This window comes from Anastrepha obliqua, chromosome 1 (assembly GCF_027943255.1).
Source record: "Anastrepha obliqua isolate idAnaObli1 chromosome 1, idAnaObli1_1.0, whole genome shotgun sequence".
Lineage (NCBI taxonomy): Eukaryota > Metazoa > Arthropoda > Insecta > Diptera > Tephritidae > Anastrepha > Anastrepha obliqua.
This window is the reverse complement of record NC_072892.1, coordinates 42,078,586-42,094,305: the sequence shown is the minus strand read 5'-3', so window position 1 is coordinate 42,094,305 and position 15,720 is coordinate 42,078,586. Positions and strand designations below refer to the sequence as shown.

The 15,720-nt window shown below is 33.6% G+C and overlaps 2 pseudogenes; both read left to right on the top strand.

Annotated features, from left to right (window-relative positions):
* The first annotated feature begins 1,179 nt into the window (after positions 1 to 1,179).
* Positions 1,180 to 1,366, top strand: LOC129236574 (U2 spliceosomal RNA; annotated as a pseudogene).
* Positions 1,367 to 1,954: 588 nt separating this feature from the next.
* On the top strand, positions 1,955 to 2,141 carry LOC129236542 (U2 spliceosomal RNA; annotated as a pseudogene).
* Positions 2,142 to 15,720: the final 13,579 nt, after the last annotated feature.

Below are 15,720 nucleotides of genomic sequence, written 5' to 3'. Positions count from 1 at the left end.
CCGGCTACAGAATAATAATTGAACGTTTTCTTTGCAACTCAGTGTAAGAAGAAATGGCAATCAGTGTAAAAACAGAACAAAATATGAGCAAAATGCATTTCAATATTTCTGCTACAATAAACTCGTACAATTGCAATTTGAATTACTGTAATTGAAGCGCATGGCCATTAATACGCATGCGAAGAAAAACTTTAAGCTTTTATCACCCGCAGAGCTCAATAATGGTATCATTGGAATTTTCTCATATGTATTAACGATCATGGAGCAGTACATTAGGTTGCCTCCCCAAAGAAAACCATAGTTTTTCCAGCAGGAAAACATTTTTTGAAAAATATGAAGAGTTGCATTATGGATTGGTTTAAAAACAACACAAAAAATCAAGTCTTTTATAATGAAAATTAGTTTTCAAAAAAATTTTGTTCTTCCAAAAATAGCCTCAATAAAATATTTCAGAAAAATATTAAGAGTTGCATGAGCTGGATCGATTTGAAAATAACAACAAATTTCGATTTTTTTATAATTAAAATCAGTTTAAAAAAAAAAGCAATTTTTTTCAAAAACTAGCTTCAAATAATAAAAGTTTAACAAATAATAATAGTTTCATCTCGAAAGGTTTGCACGTAAATGTCCAAAAATTCTATCAAGGGAATTAAAGTCAAGATATTTTTTATGCTATTTTTGAAAGTTTTAGGTGATAGATTTAAGAAAAACTTAAATAGGGCAGCTGAATCTCAGCAGGTTTACATTTCTAGAATATCATTTCAAAGGTACTTCTTCTTCCATAAATTTTGAAAACTAACCTATTCACCTTCGATTTTTTTTTAATATAGTATATTATTATTTTAATTCTATTTATACATTTTTTGAAGTGAAAACTTCTTTAGAATCGTTGGGAGTGATTTGAGGAAAAGTGAAACGAAAAAAGCGACCTGCTTGGCTACGAAGCGTTATATTATATGTTGATATAAAAGTAGCGACGAACTAAATAAAAATAACTTTTATTTTTTCTTGTGATTCGAACCGAGGATTTTGGATCGGAAGCTCACATTGCTAGTCGCTCGGCTACCGCGCCATGCTGTCGTTGTTGGCCTAAAAGTTATTTAGTTACGAAGCGTTATATTATATGTTGATATAAATAATTTTTGTGAGCGTGTAATTCTCAAAAGTTTTATTAGGTTTATTATTTAAAATGTATTGACTAGGTAGTGTGGTTATCAGGTTAACATCTGATAGATCCTCCATCGGAGGACAACAAATGTTAAACTGATTTTTGGAAATGGGCGGAGTGTTTTAGGGGCGGCTTGCTCCTTCTCTGCCACGGGCTGACCCGGTATTGCATTACCGCCGGGATTTCAGCTTTGAATAAATACAAGAAAAAATATACTAATACATTTAGCTTTGGTGGGAAGAGGCATAAATTTTTATGTGAATACATGTAGACGAAAATGGAATTTTTTTTTTTTGAAATTTACATTGTAGGACATTTCTGATTATTTATTGAAAACAGTTTTTTGGCTTTTCTATTTTTGGTTTAGATACTGAAAGTCAGTTTAAGTGAATCGGTATAAATATTTCGTACATTAATTTTTGAAGTGAAAACTTCTTTAGAATCGTTGGGAGTGATTTGGGAAAAAGTGAAACGCATTACAACATATAAACGTAGCGACGAACTAAATAACTTTTAGGCCAGCACTGACAGTATGGCGCGATAGCCGAGCGGCTAGCAATGTGAGCTTCCGATCCAAAATTCTTAGTTCGAATCACAAGAAATAAAATTTTTTTTTTTTTGAAATTTGCATTGTAGGACATTTCTGATTATTTATTGAAAACAGTTTTTTGGCTTTTCTATTTTTGGTTTAGATACTGAAAGTCAGTTTAAGTGAATCGGTATAAATATTTCGTACATTAATTTTTTTTTTGTGAGCGTGTAATTCTCAAAAGGTTTATTAGGTTTATTATTTAAAATGTATTGACTAGGTAGTGTGGTTATCAGCTTAACATCTGATAGATCCTCCATCGGAGGACAACAAATGTTAAACTAATTTTTGGAAATGGGCGGAGTGTTTTAGGGGCGGCTTGCTCCTTCTCTGCCACGGGTTGACCCGGTATTACATTACCGCCGGGATTTCAGCCTTGAATAAATACAAAAAAAAATGTACTAATACATTTAGCTTTGGTGGGAAGAGGCATAAATTTTTATATGAATACAAGTGGACGAAAATGGAAGAAATTTGTAAGTCTGTTTCTTCGGTCCGTTTGGGTATTTTTTTTGACAACATCGAAACCAAAGCATTTGTATCATATTTTATCTATCATAAGCCACTCGTATCATTTCGCACCCTAAATACAAAAGGGTCACAACTCAAAATTTTCCAAAACTGAGTTTTTTGCATAAATTAATTCAGAGTACACATTTCTAACTGCTGCAAATATTTCGTTCACATAACTATCTTCTTTAACTGGAAAAATACAGTTATGTCTATTTTTATGTCAAGTGTGTTGCTTTTGCACGATCAATTAAAGAGAATTATTTTTAGTTGCGTTAATGGGCTCAAGAACAGCTGATTACTTTTATTACACATAAAGAGTTTTATTTTGAGTTCTGCCTCTATAACTGTAAAAAGTGATAAATTTCGTGGTATATTATTTTGCATTGTGCCTCTTTAGTTGTGAAAAGTGAGTTCAATTAGGTTAGGGAACTTATAAAATTAAAACATTTTATCAGTTAAAAAGGCACAACTTAAGAAAATATCACTACTTAATCGAAAAAATTTCAGTTAAAGAGTCATAAATCAAAATTTTGTTTTATTTTCGCAAACATAAAATAAAATTGAGAAAAATATAGTAGAACCTTCTTCAATGTTGTATATTTTCATGATGGAACAATATTTTCTTTAAATATTACAATAATTTTTACATAAAACGTTTTTCGTCTCTCCTGAAAATCTTGGTATTTTGAGTTGTGACCCTTTTGTATTTAGGGTGCGATTTGTTGAAATTGAAAACATTGAGGATGAATAATGATAAAATGAAGAAAATAAAATATGAACTTTATAGCAATATTATAATGAACCTATAATTATCCCGCTCCTAATGCTGCTTTCGTCTTATTCTCTCTCAGTTTGTTTTACGGAAGGTTTCACTTCTATCAAGTCTAACCGTTAGACTGGTATTTTTTTTTCTTAATTTTATGTAGTCCTTTTGAGCTGAAACTCTTTCATCTGAAATGATTTTTTGGAAAACATATTTTTTAAAAACTAACTTACTTATAAAAAACTCGTCATTTTGAGGTACTTATATTTGGGCGACGGTCTTAAAATATAATAAATTTTACAATTTCGGTCGAAAAACAGTACCGTTTTTTTCGTATGGAGAGTAAAGCATCCTAATGTAAATACTACACACATACATATATGCATGCCCAATGGTCCGATAATAATTAAAAAATCCAATCGAATGAAGTTAAATGGCATTACCGGTACTTGCGCGAAATCGGCAGGACGTCAATTAAAACAAATGAAATTGGCGTGCATTGGAGTAGAGTGGAATGGTCAACTATGGCTGGATGATGGAAGCGCTTCGCATTTAATCCGTCAGAAAATCCCACTTAAACTACTGTTTCGCAAATTCCACGTTGAGCACTGCGTAGCTGATATAAAATTTAAGTAGTGTATTGACCACACTTAACATTTGTTGAGCAACCAAGAGCCGCTCTTAACCCTTTAAGCGCTTTTTTACGGCGAGTGGCATTTCGTGCAATTTGAGGTACATACATACGTAAATATACGAGGAGTGCCTTTTATATGTCGGGATTAGAGAACAAAAACAAATTTTAATCATCGAAAATCACTTTATTGTTTTTCAAAATATTCTCCATGAAGATCTATACACTTTTGCATGCGTTTGAACTAATTGTTGAAGCACTTTTGCCACTCTGAATGAGGTACCTCCAAAACATGCATTCTGAATGCCGCAACCGCTTCTTCAGGTTTCGAAAAACGATAACCTCTCAGTTTGTTTTTTACGTACGGGAATAAAAAGAAGTCATTCGGTGCCAAGTCAAGACTACACGGCGGATGACCCATTAATTCGATGTTTTGGGTGCTCAAAAATGCAGTTGTTTGAGCCTGTGAGAGCTCGCATTGTCCTGGTGAAGAGTGATCCGTCTTTGGCGATTAGTTTTCCTAATTTCTTGGAAGACAACTGGCAAACAAATGGTTGTGTACCACTCAGAATTTACTGTTCTGCGTTGTTCTAGAGGTACGGTTGCGACATGTCCAGTTTTTCCGAAAAACCAGGCGACCATTTGCTTGGAAGTGCTTCGTGTGCGAACAACTTTTATTGGCTCATTATTTGGCTCATATTGAAACACCCATACAGTCGACTGCTGTTTACTTTCGGGCCCATACGCGTAAATCCATGATTCATCACCTTTCACGATGTCGTGTTTCGACACAAGCCTTTTTTTGAGCGATTGGCAAATTGTGTGGGATCCAACGCGAACAAATTTTTTTGACAGTCAAATGTTTATGCAATATTGAATGTATGCTGGTACCACTAATGCCTAAGATTGTCTCAATCTCACGATGGGTCACATGACGATCTTGCAATATCAGTTCGCGCACAGCATCAATGGTTTTCGGAACCACAACTGATTTTGGACGACCTTCACGAAATTCGTCTTGGAGTGAACTACGACCACGATTGAATTCACCATACCATCGATAAACACTGGTCCTTGATGGAGCTTCATCGCCAGAAAATGAATTAAGTTCATCCATGTAATGTTGCTGAGTTAATTCACGTCGAAAGTTGTAAAAAATAATCGCACGAAAATGTTCACGATTTAATTCCATTTTTGGACCGAGATGAATCTTTTAAGTTACTGTAAACAACACAAATAGCGCTGGTATTTCAAAACGTTCTGAGTACATAAAAGCCAAAAAATGTCAAACTTTGTGATACAGCTGTCAGTTGCCAGATTGCAACACCAGGGCTGCCAAATCCCGAAATATAAAAGGCACCCGTCGTACTAAATGCATATCAATGTTCAGTATAATCAACACCTATTTTGAAGCCATGAAATGATTAAGTAAGCTTTCATAGAAGTTATAAGAAGATATTCTGGATCGTTCAACGTGTTCTGCGAAGAGTTGCGTTGAGCCTTTTTAATGGCTTCAGCCAACAGTGTAAAATTTGAAATCCTGAAATTTTGTAACTTGACTTTCGAATTAATTAACTTTGATGAAATATATCAATTGATTCTAAGAGATCAAAGCTTATTAAGCAGATTTCAAGGTAAAATTTTTGTTCCGATCTTGGTAAAATTTTTCACTGTTGGATTTAATGGGCGTTGAAAGAAATTCCCAAATTTCCATTGTAATTATAATTTTAATGAGATATTTCACATTTTACTTACAACATTCGCTATTTAATAATTTTAAGGTTTACTTCTTTATTTACACTTTCAAAATTTTATATTTTAGTATATAAGATTTGTAATGAAAAAGTGTTTGTATCAATAAATAAATGCAAAGACAAGTATCTCGAAGTATCTGGGCTTAAATATAGGTTTGAAAAATCACAATTATTTATTTAGAAAAGAAGAGGGTGGTCCATATGACGGATTTTTAGACATATGTTATTTTGATTGATTATTCTGGTAAAGAGCTAAGCCACTGGAACTAATGACAGCAACTCAATATTGCAAATTCATTTTCAAAATGCGAATAATATCCACCATTGAAATGCAAACGCTGTGATCAATAGCTGGCTGTACAAGGTGCGTTCTTAAACGAAACGACGAGATACGAGAGATATGCGAAATCACTGATGTAGTAAAATGTAGACGTAAAAGAAGAAAAGCTGCTTCCACGCTTGCAGAGAGAATGGGCGAAAATCGGTTGGCAAAGCTTATGATGACAGGTCAGCTTAAACTCGACGATCTGCAGGAAGACCTACACGAGTGTTGGATGACTGGATCCCGATCCGAAAGATGCAATAAATATATTTCATTTTAAAAAAATAATTATATTTAATTTTGAAGTATTGTTTTTTTTTTTTTTGTTGAAAAATAAAAAACAAGTCCTAAAATAACGAAGAAGAATTAGAAGAAGAGGAAATAAGTATTGGCACACTTCTTACTTTATATTAGAGTGGGTCTGCCATAAATAAAATTTTTGCAGAATCGGCATTTACACCACTGGGTGCAATCGAGAATGGGATTTCCTTAAATTATCTACAAATCGCGGAATGCAGATGGAAAGACTATACAACGTGCAAAGTTAGCAGAACGTTATGGCCCACTTACAACCGCAAACAAACGTCAATTCTGAAAAATATGAAACAGAGTGATGTCTGCAGACTCACGACAGTGATAATTGGCTTCTGTTCTATCGAGGAACAATCAGCCAAAATGGGCATCCTTCACAACACACACTGATACAATTATAAAAAAAAAGAAAAAGGAAACAATTTTCCATTTCCTCTGTGAATTCCCTGCCTTATGGAAGGAGAGAATGTCTATCCTGGGCAAACCACTGTTCAATAGTCTCGAACAACTGTCTAGCCTAGACGTCAACAACCTAATAAGGTTCTTAAATCGCACAGCTGTAAATAACAACCACAAAATGGTGCAGAAGGGCTAGTTGGATTCTGGATGAATTACAACTTTAACCAACCAACCACCTAAATGCAAATACTGCAGGCAACACATCTTCTTTCTCTACCATATGTCGCCTATAACGAGGTACTATTCCATTTGCCTAAAAACTATATTTCTTGTATCTGTTAAGACTTCAACCAAATGTAGTATTCTTGAAAACTTTGATGTACAAAGACGAACTTTTTATTTTTAACAATTTCTGGAACATTTTGAGAGAAGGTACGTATCGTATGCCATTATTTTTGTTAAATTATGTAAATATTTTTCGAGGTAAATCATCGTCATTGTTGGCGTGAGCAAGAATCTCGATCCTTTGCAGGCATCCTCTTGTTTTTCAGTCCAAAGATCTTGGCGTCATTATTAACTGTGCCAATTCAGGGTACCCTTGCGCGATTTCTTTTATAAGGCACATACAGCTTACCATTGTAGCTCGTTTTTGCAATTTCATTTGGGGCCATCCTCAGAACATGTGCAGCGCACTTAAGATGCTGAAGCTTGATGTAGTCGGCAATTTGGAAGTCATTTAGCTTAGATAGGCACTCATCCTCGTAAAATAAGCGATGGTTGACGTGATCTGCCCGCACCGGGCCAAGGATGCGGCGCAGGATTTTTCGATCAATTATGTTAAGTTTTCCTTGATCCACCTTACGCATCTCCAAAGTTACAGAAGCATAAGTAACGCCTAATTATTGTTTAAAGAGTTTCAGCTTTGTTCGCTTAGAAAGAAATGAGGAACCTAGGGCCATGTATAGCGAAAAGAAGACCACGTTCTCCGCAGAGATGATAAATCCAAGATATTTGAACGCCGCCACACGCTCAAAAGTGTAACTGCCGATATATATGACAGACTTACATTTATTTGGAACTTTTCCACGAGGTGAATACCATGACAAAATTTTCTGTACTACACTTTAGCAAATTCTATGAAAATGCAATAAATTTCTATGAATTCTCTTGAAGAGACATTGCCTTTGAATCGATATGCGTGATTACAATTTTCATAAAACTTTAGGACAAAATAGAAAAACAAAAAATTATAAGTATAGTTGTGTAAGCAACTGCAGCATCTCGCACGCATTATTTTCATGTGTAAATATCGATAGAAATGGTGGCACTGAATTTGCCGGCCATTTCGTGTGAGCACATACGCGCTTCATCTTTTTAAAAGAAAAATAAGAAAAAATCATATTTTTATGTAACTACCCATCAAATATGAGGACCCAAAATCCTGAGTCATGTGTTGCTCGGTTATGGTTTATTAAAATATTGTATGGTATTTTTACTACCACTGAGTGCCGGAAGTAGGGTTATCAGTACTCGTAAAAGGTTGATACATTATTGCTATGCACCTTTGGCCACACTCGTGCACGTACATACACAACAGCTAACAAGTAAAAAGGCGAATTCATGCGAAAACCCACTCTGCAGATATAACGCACAGAGCTCGAGCAAGCAACTCCCAACGAATAAATGTATAATTTTTTGTATGGGAATAATTACATATAAGAATATACATACCTACATATGTACATATATACCTATCACACATATGTACATGGGGGCACATGCCCATGCCTCCCTATATTTGTACATGTATCTGAATGACAGTAGTTTTTATTGCTTCTTGCATTTTTGATGTTTTATGCCGGTGAGTGATTTGTTGCTGTGGCGCATAGTGTAACAAATTTTTAAAAGAGGCGGGGAAAAAGTTGTTCGTATATAGTAAGCAAAGTTCTTTTAAGGCTAACAATGCCACAGCTCTCGAACATAGTGGGTGTCCCTTCCGAATATTTTTTGTAAAACATCCTTGCAGTGAAACTTTGTTTTATATCGAGTCCCTTTTGCTGCAGCTGTCTGGAGGATGAGGTGGAATCTCCTGAGCTGTCCTTAGGATTAGGTATTGTCCACCCGAATTCCATATCCATGAATTTCATTGGGCTTTCATCAGCAGTACAAAGCGTTTCCCATAATCATAATTACTTATCGTTCGGTCTTTCACATTTGAATTGGTTTTGGATCAAAATCAAACCAATGAATAATTTTATGCGAAGTGATCTAAGTATTTTTGTCATAATTTTTCTAAAAATTTGTTTATTAGATTAAATAAGAAGAAAACTAAAAAAATTTTGAAAACAATTTAATAAAAGTTACAATAATAAAATTTAAAAATTTTAATATGGAATTTTTTTAAAGTAAAATGCCCTCAGGGTTTTTTAACCTTTTTGGAAATTTTTAATAATTTTTGATTGTTTTTGTTTTTAGAATATAATATAGGTCTTCCCAGGAAAGCGGTGGCATCCTCATTTATAGGTCCGGATGGATTTTGTGGTTTAAGAAAAGGTAGCAACTCCTCTCTTATTCAAGAAGTAGAGAGAAGACAACGAAGATTATACTGGAACAATCCATCGGGCTTATCGCAATCAAAATCAATGATATATATATATATATAATTGGCGCGTACACCCTTTTTGGGTGTTTGGCCGAGTTCCTCCTCCTATTTGTGGTGTGCGTCTTGATATTGTTCCACAAATGGAGGGACCTACAGTTTCAAGCCGACTCCGAACGGCAGATATTTTTATGAGGAGCTTTTTCATGGCAGAAATATACTCGGAGGTTTGCCATTACCTGCCGAGGGGCGACCGCTATTAGAAAAATGTTTTTTTTATTAATTTTGGATTCACCGAGATTCGAACCAACGTTCTCTCTGTGAATTCCGAATGGTAATCACGCACCAACCCATTCGGCTACGGCGGCCACTCAAAATCAATGATAGGCAGCTTTAATCTAACTGATTTAAAACTCGAAGAAATTAAATAATAATATTTTTAGAATCACTACAAGAGTTCTAACAGGCGTTGTAGATTTAATAATCATTTTACTAACCTGGGAGTATATTCCAATTGAAGTTGTAGGTTGTGTAGGCAGGAAGAGGAAACCGCCAAACACATGCCGGCATCGTGAGCACGAATGCAGAAGCGTGACACACCATACACCTGGGTAAACATATTTTACTAGAAGAGAAAATAAAACTCAATAAAATAGGACATATATTAAAATTAATTGTGCTCAGAGAATTGCTCTAAATCCATGAAACAACGCAAGACATCTTGTTTGGAATACAATTTTTTTTAAATATTTTTTTTGCTTAGTTTTTATTTTTGTTTTAATATTTTTTTTTTTTTCAAAATGTTTGCGGGAAACTTTTTTTGGCATTTGTGATTTTTTTCTTTTTTTGGAAAACAATTTTTTTCGGAATACCTTTTGCATACTTACATTTTTTTGTCCAAAATCTTTGGGAGAAACTTTTTGTGATATTCGTGAAAAACAACTACACTCTCCCTGATTTTTTTCTTAAGGTTTTCAACAATAGTCGAGACTATGTTCAGCAATCCACAAAATCGGAATTCCCATAACATTTAGGGTTTTTTTCAAATATGTACAGCAGATCAGTGGAAAATCAATGCAAATACTGCTCTAGTGAAACGTTCGCATGCGTACTCGTATTCCATATTACGTCCATTTGCAAATCGATCGCTGCGTTGGTACGTGCATTAGTAAACAGATGCACGGAACTTCTTAGAATAAGTCAACCGCGGTGCTTCGAAATGGAAATATTACATAGAAGGCACACCGAAGTAAATAGTTTTTTCACACGGTTACCCTATTATATATATGCATATTATATCTACATATATATGAATACCGGCATACATATATAAGCGCAAGGCTAGTTGGGCGGGTTATTTATGCGGCTTTTACGTTTTATGCCAATGTTTCAACATTACCTTGTCTGTCAAATTGTTGTTCATTGCAAATAGCGCTTATGCATGAACATGGGTACGTGAATGGCCTGCTTATACGTTACATTAGTTCCTCTGTTACGACGCACAGATTGCACGTTTGCTGTCCATTTTGCTGCGCTCTGTTTGTTTCACATACATATGCTTATAATGTCTACATATACATTCACATTTATGTTATTTTTTATGCACTCAATATCCATTGTCGTGAATAATTGCGGTTTTGTAGTGGTTTTTTCACTGTTTTAGTTCAAAGGGCGTAATTTGTATTCATGGACTGTTGTGTGAAAAAATGCTCAAGTTGAATATCCCTTCCATATTCAACTTGAGCATTTAAAGGAAGTTAAATATACGCTATGAGCGGAATCATTCAAAATTAAGTCGATTGGGGTCTGGAAATCTATTATGTATAAATATATTATATGTTTAAGTACATATATAAGCCATACGAAAAAATTGGTACTGTTTTCCTCCGGAATAATAAAACTTATTGCATTTTAAGGCCTCTGTATTCCAGCAAAATATTAAGATTTACTTGAGCTTGACTGATTTAAAAATGTACTCAAAATCGAATATTTGTAAATTAAATAAATTTTTTTAAATATTGTAGTTTTCCAAGAAAACACTTCTAGAACACTTATAGAAAATCTAAGGATTAGAAGGTCTGCATAAAAATTTTCCATAATTCAAACAATGGGTCGATTTATTCTTAAAAAATATAATCGTCTTTGTTTCGGCGACTGAAACACTCTACTGACAACTCAAAAAGCCCATAGAAACATAACTCTATGTGAAATGTATTTCATCCCCTTTATTCTGAATCTATACTATAAAGGCGAATGTCTGTACGTTGTCCGCGCATCATTACGAAACGACCACACCAAATTACGTAAAAATTTTTCTACATTCATATTTTCACGCATGTTTTTATGATGGAACTCCCTTCCCACAGCCCCCAGGCCGCGCCACCACTCTCATTCGTCACTAATAATCGAATATTTGCTTAAATTTAATCTAAAAAATCTTAGTTTTTCCTATTTCTCACTATTTATAGCACACTCTAGACTTCATAATCCGCATAAGCTGTTCAACTATGACCCAAATGCAAAGTTCAAAAACGGTTTGAAATAGAAAATTAATAAAAATAATTTTGCTTGATATTTTTCTGATTGGTTGTTTTGATTTTATTCAACGTGGCATAGCAACGGATGCCGGGTATTGTAATATTATGGTTATTAATCGAAAAATATTTTTTATGAAATTATTATTTGTAATTCTTTTATATACATATCCTAAATCCCTCAAAACTACTCGAGCGAGCGGGGCCGCGGATTAAAGCTAGTTTTAACTAATAAACCCCAATCAAATTTTTGGAAGAAAAAGGAAGAACACAAGTTTTGGTATTTACTTAGCTCGAAATCCTCCGCTAGAGAGCGTGAAATCGCAAAGTTCACTGTTTTTGAAGGAAGAAAGTCCATTTTCCTTATTTTTCAATACAAAAAAGAATAGCTCTCTTGGAATTATTAAAAAAAGTATTTGAAAATAAAAACTATAACTATGATTGTCACTGTAATATTACACCGTGGGAGAAAAAAATACTTGGAATATACTTTTTTTAAGTTCATTCAAGAAGAAAACGACTTTATAATCCGAATTTTTAATTGACCCTCACAATCTGGAATCTGGGTCGAAAAACCAATTTTTTGTAGATGGATACATGTATATATTATATTGTATATACAGTGCACTCGCGATAACTCGAACTAATTAAAACAGGCGCTGTTCGATTTATCGAATTTGTTCGACTTATCAATTGAGTGTGCTATGTTAAAAAAACAGTCATCGATATCGATTTTTTTCAATTAAATTTTTTTATTTATTTACATATGGATATGAACATGAATATGTTTAAAATAATTAATTCGTTTCAATATTTTTCATCAAATATTTGGCAGTCTTTGTGTCAGTTACACAAAAAAAGTCAGCTTTAACAGAAAAGTTAGGCCGAAAAGAAAGTTGTAATGTGTGTTTGTCTTTTCTTGCCTGCAGCAATGTTGAAGAGTGTTAACCTTTGCGGGGCTTACTTGTTCAGTTGTGGCCCACTGAATTACCTTATTGATAGAGCTAACTGCCTCCTCAGTTGATATCCGCTCACATGTCTCAGTTGTGTTGTTAAACTCAGACTCAGAATAACTAGTTTCAATTATTACTTCTGTGTCGGTAAATTCGGCACCATCATTCCATTTGTTAACATCATAAAGCGTAAATTCGACCTGTAAATTATGTTTTTCTTGTTATGTTCTTTCAAGATGAGTCCACTTATTGGGTAATTCTTTTTTCTTTGGGACAGAAACCATTTGTATAAAGCGGCTTTCATTTTAGGAAACTCAGAAGCTTTTAAAGTTCTCCTCTTCCCAGGACCCAAAATCGTGTTGTTTACTGCTTTTAAAATTGCCTTGTCTTTCTTTTTTATAAGACTTATGGTGGACTTGGCTACCCCATATTCCTTCGCTAGAGAAGTAACACTACATCCACGTTTAATTTTGTTAAGGACTTCAGCCCTCTCTTTTAATGTTAAATACTTCAACCTTTTACGATCCATTACTCACATGTACTGATACACTACAAATGACAAATTTAAAGCAATTTGGTCAATGCAAGATGTTGTTCCCAGAAAACTAACGGGATATTAACGTCGAAATATTCATATGGACAATACACTAGTATACATATAATTTATATACATATACTATTACGTATGTATGTATGTACAAAATGTACATGTTTGAAAAGAATGTGTGTACAAATAAATTTGTTTTTTTTGTTCGAGTTATAGCGCTTTAATATTGTTCGAGTTACAAACTAGTCAATAGGGAAAAAAATGTGTTCGAGTTAGCACGTCGTTCGACTTAGCGGCTATTCGAGTTACCGCGAGTGCACTGTATATACATTTGAATAGCCCAACAAGACCATTGTTGGCAGGGCAATTACTTACTCTCTTTGTCTCTCCTTTCTCTTTTTAAGTGCGGGCAAATACAAATCATTTGGTGTACAGGTAACCCTCCTACAACGCGATTAATTGGTTCCTGAAAAACTCCGCGTTGTAGGAAAATCGCGTTGTAGGAAACTTTTTTTTCCTCCATTTTTCCTTTTCTTAAACAATATCACGCAAGTAACATTTTAAAGTTTTCTCAGCCGCATTAATTATATTAGACCTTTCATCGAATAAAAAAAATTTATTTTTTCAAAGATATTTTTCTATTTGTCTATTTCAATATAATAACATAAATTAATTCATTTAATTAACCAGCAAAAAGCAATTCATTTATTTAAATAACATAAAACTAAGGAAAATAAAATCTGGGAAAAATAGACACGGATTTTCAAATCTACATATTTCAGAGGATTTTAAATCTCAACCTTCTACAAATCCGCTTCCTCGTCCTCGCTTATTATAATTTGCTTCAAACGTTTTACTCTTGGTCGTCCTATTTCAAAATCCGAGCAAACACTTTTAGTATGTACATATGTATAATACAAACATATTATTATTTCTTTATGAGACTACGAATAATAGATATACACATATACACAAGTAATTTTTAATAATTGTGTGTTTATAGAATACAGTTTATAGAATATGTATTTAAAAAATGCTTAAAAATCGCGTTGTAGGAGTCGCGTTATAAGAAACATTCCGCAATTCGCAAACCGCGTTGTAGCGAAATCGCGCTATAGAAGTACCGCGTTATAGGAGGGTTACCTGTATTTTGTTTGGCTAAATATGTTCTACCTACTATGTATGTACAATATATCCAAGATATTTTTTATGTTTCCAACAATTGCTGCGCAAATAATGTGTTATTTTATGTAAAAAAAATATGTGTATATGTATATTTGCATATGTAGTTATTTCAGCGAATGCCTTTTTTGCATAAGGTAATGAGAACTAGTTATTAACTATATTTATTAGACAATAATAAGTGTAATATTTCAGAATACTTAAGAAAAGAAAATACAAACTTGAAAAGAAACGCTTTTCAAAAATAAAGATTATAAATTAAATGAACTCGAATTCTGTTTTTTTAATATAATTTTAATCTATGCTGGAATGCAAGAACATTATCTTGTTTATTGCACTGTCATTACAACTAATACTGCAGCGTTTCTCGGTGATAATATTCCGGGCGACTGAAAATACTCTTTCAGACGGAGCTGAGGATGCTGGGGTTGCTAAAATTCGACCACTCAGATTATACAAAATTGGGAAATCACTTTTATGACCGTTATGTATGTATATCGAAATCATCGTAAAATTCGACGTCAGTGCTCTCGTACTTATGTATTTCCCTGATAATTTTGCTTTCAATTGGATCCTCTGTCTGTCACAATAATTGCTTTATCGTCAAGACCCAGGTTGAACTGTTCAAGGATTTCGGAGACTTTCGTATGGATATTTATACCTGAAATTAATACAAAAGGAAAAATGGGATTGTCTAAAAAAAACTAAATAAATTGAAACAGTAAATTTTTTACATAACTAACATATGTGTAGTTTGGGATATGTCGCAAATCGTTACAATATCCATAAATGAGCAGATAAGCACAGCTTGCAATTGCAGGCTATGTGGTAAAGGTTCACAAAATTCTTGGAAGGCTATGTGTCCTTTTTCAACTTTCAACTAACCATATGTACTAATTCATATGTACCCAAACCCAAAGTAGGTAGGGCATTTTTTGATGAAAACTCCTTTTAAAGGGGTTAAAATATGTTTATTAATGTGTTGAAATTTGTTAAAAATATCCTTGAAAGGGCCAACAGCACTCAGGCAATTTTTTGGAATTTCCCTTTTAAACACAGCTGACTACTTTTCATGTATGTATCTATTTCCAACAAAAAAAAAATCACATCATTGGTCATGTGACTAAAAGATTACCTGTTCTAGCTTTGACTGTTTTAGTTCAGTTTTGTAAAAGCACAAAATGAATTCTGAGATTCAATTTCAAATTCTAATATGTGTGTATTTGTACGCAAAATGTTTAGCTGCACATTCTGTCGATCTATCTTTTTTATTTGGCTGTTACTCTTGAAAGGAATGCAGTTGTATTTCTAAATTTATTTTAAGAAAATTCTATTTGTTTGCTATTTTCTATAGTTAATATTATACATAAAACTTATATTCCTGTATTAATCTTAATCAAGATCTTGGTCGATTTTATCAGAAAACTATAATAGCATAATAGGCAAAAAGTGGT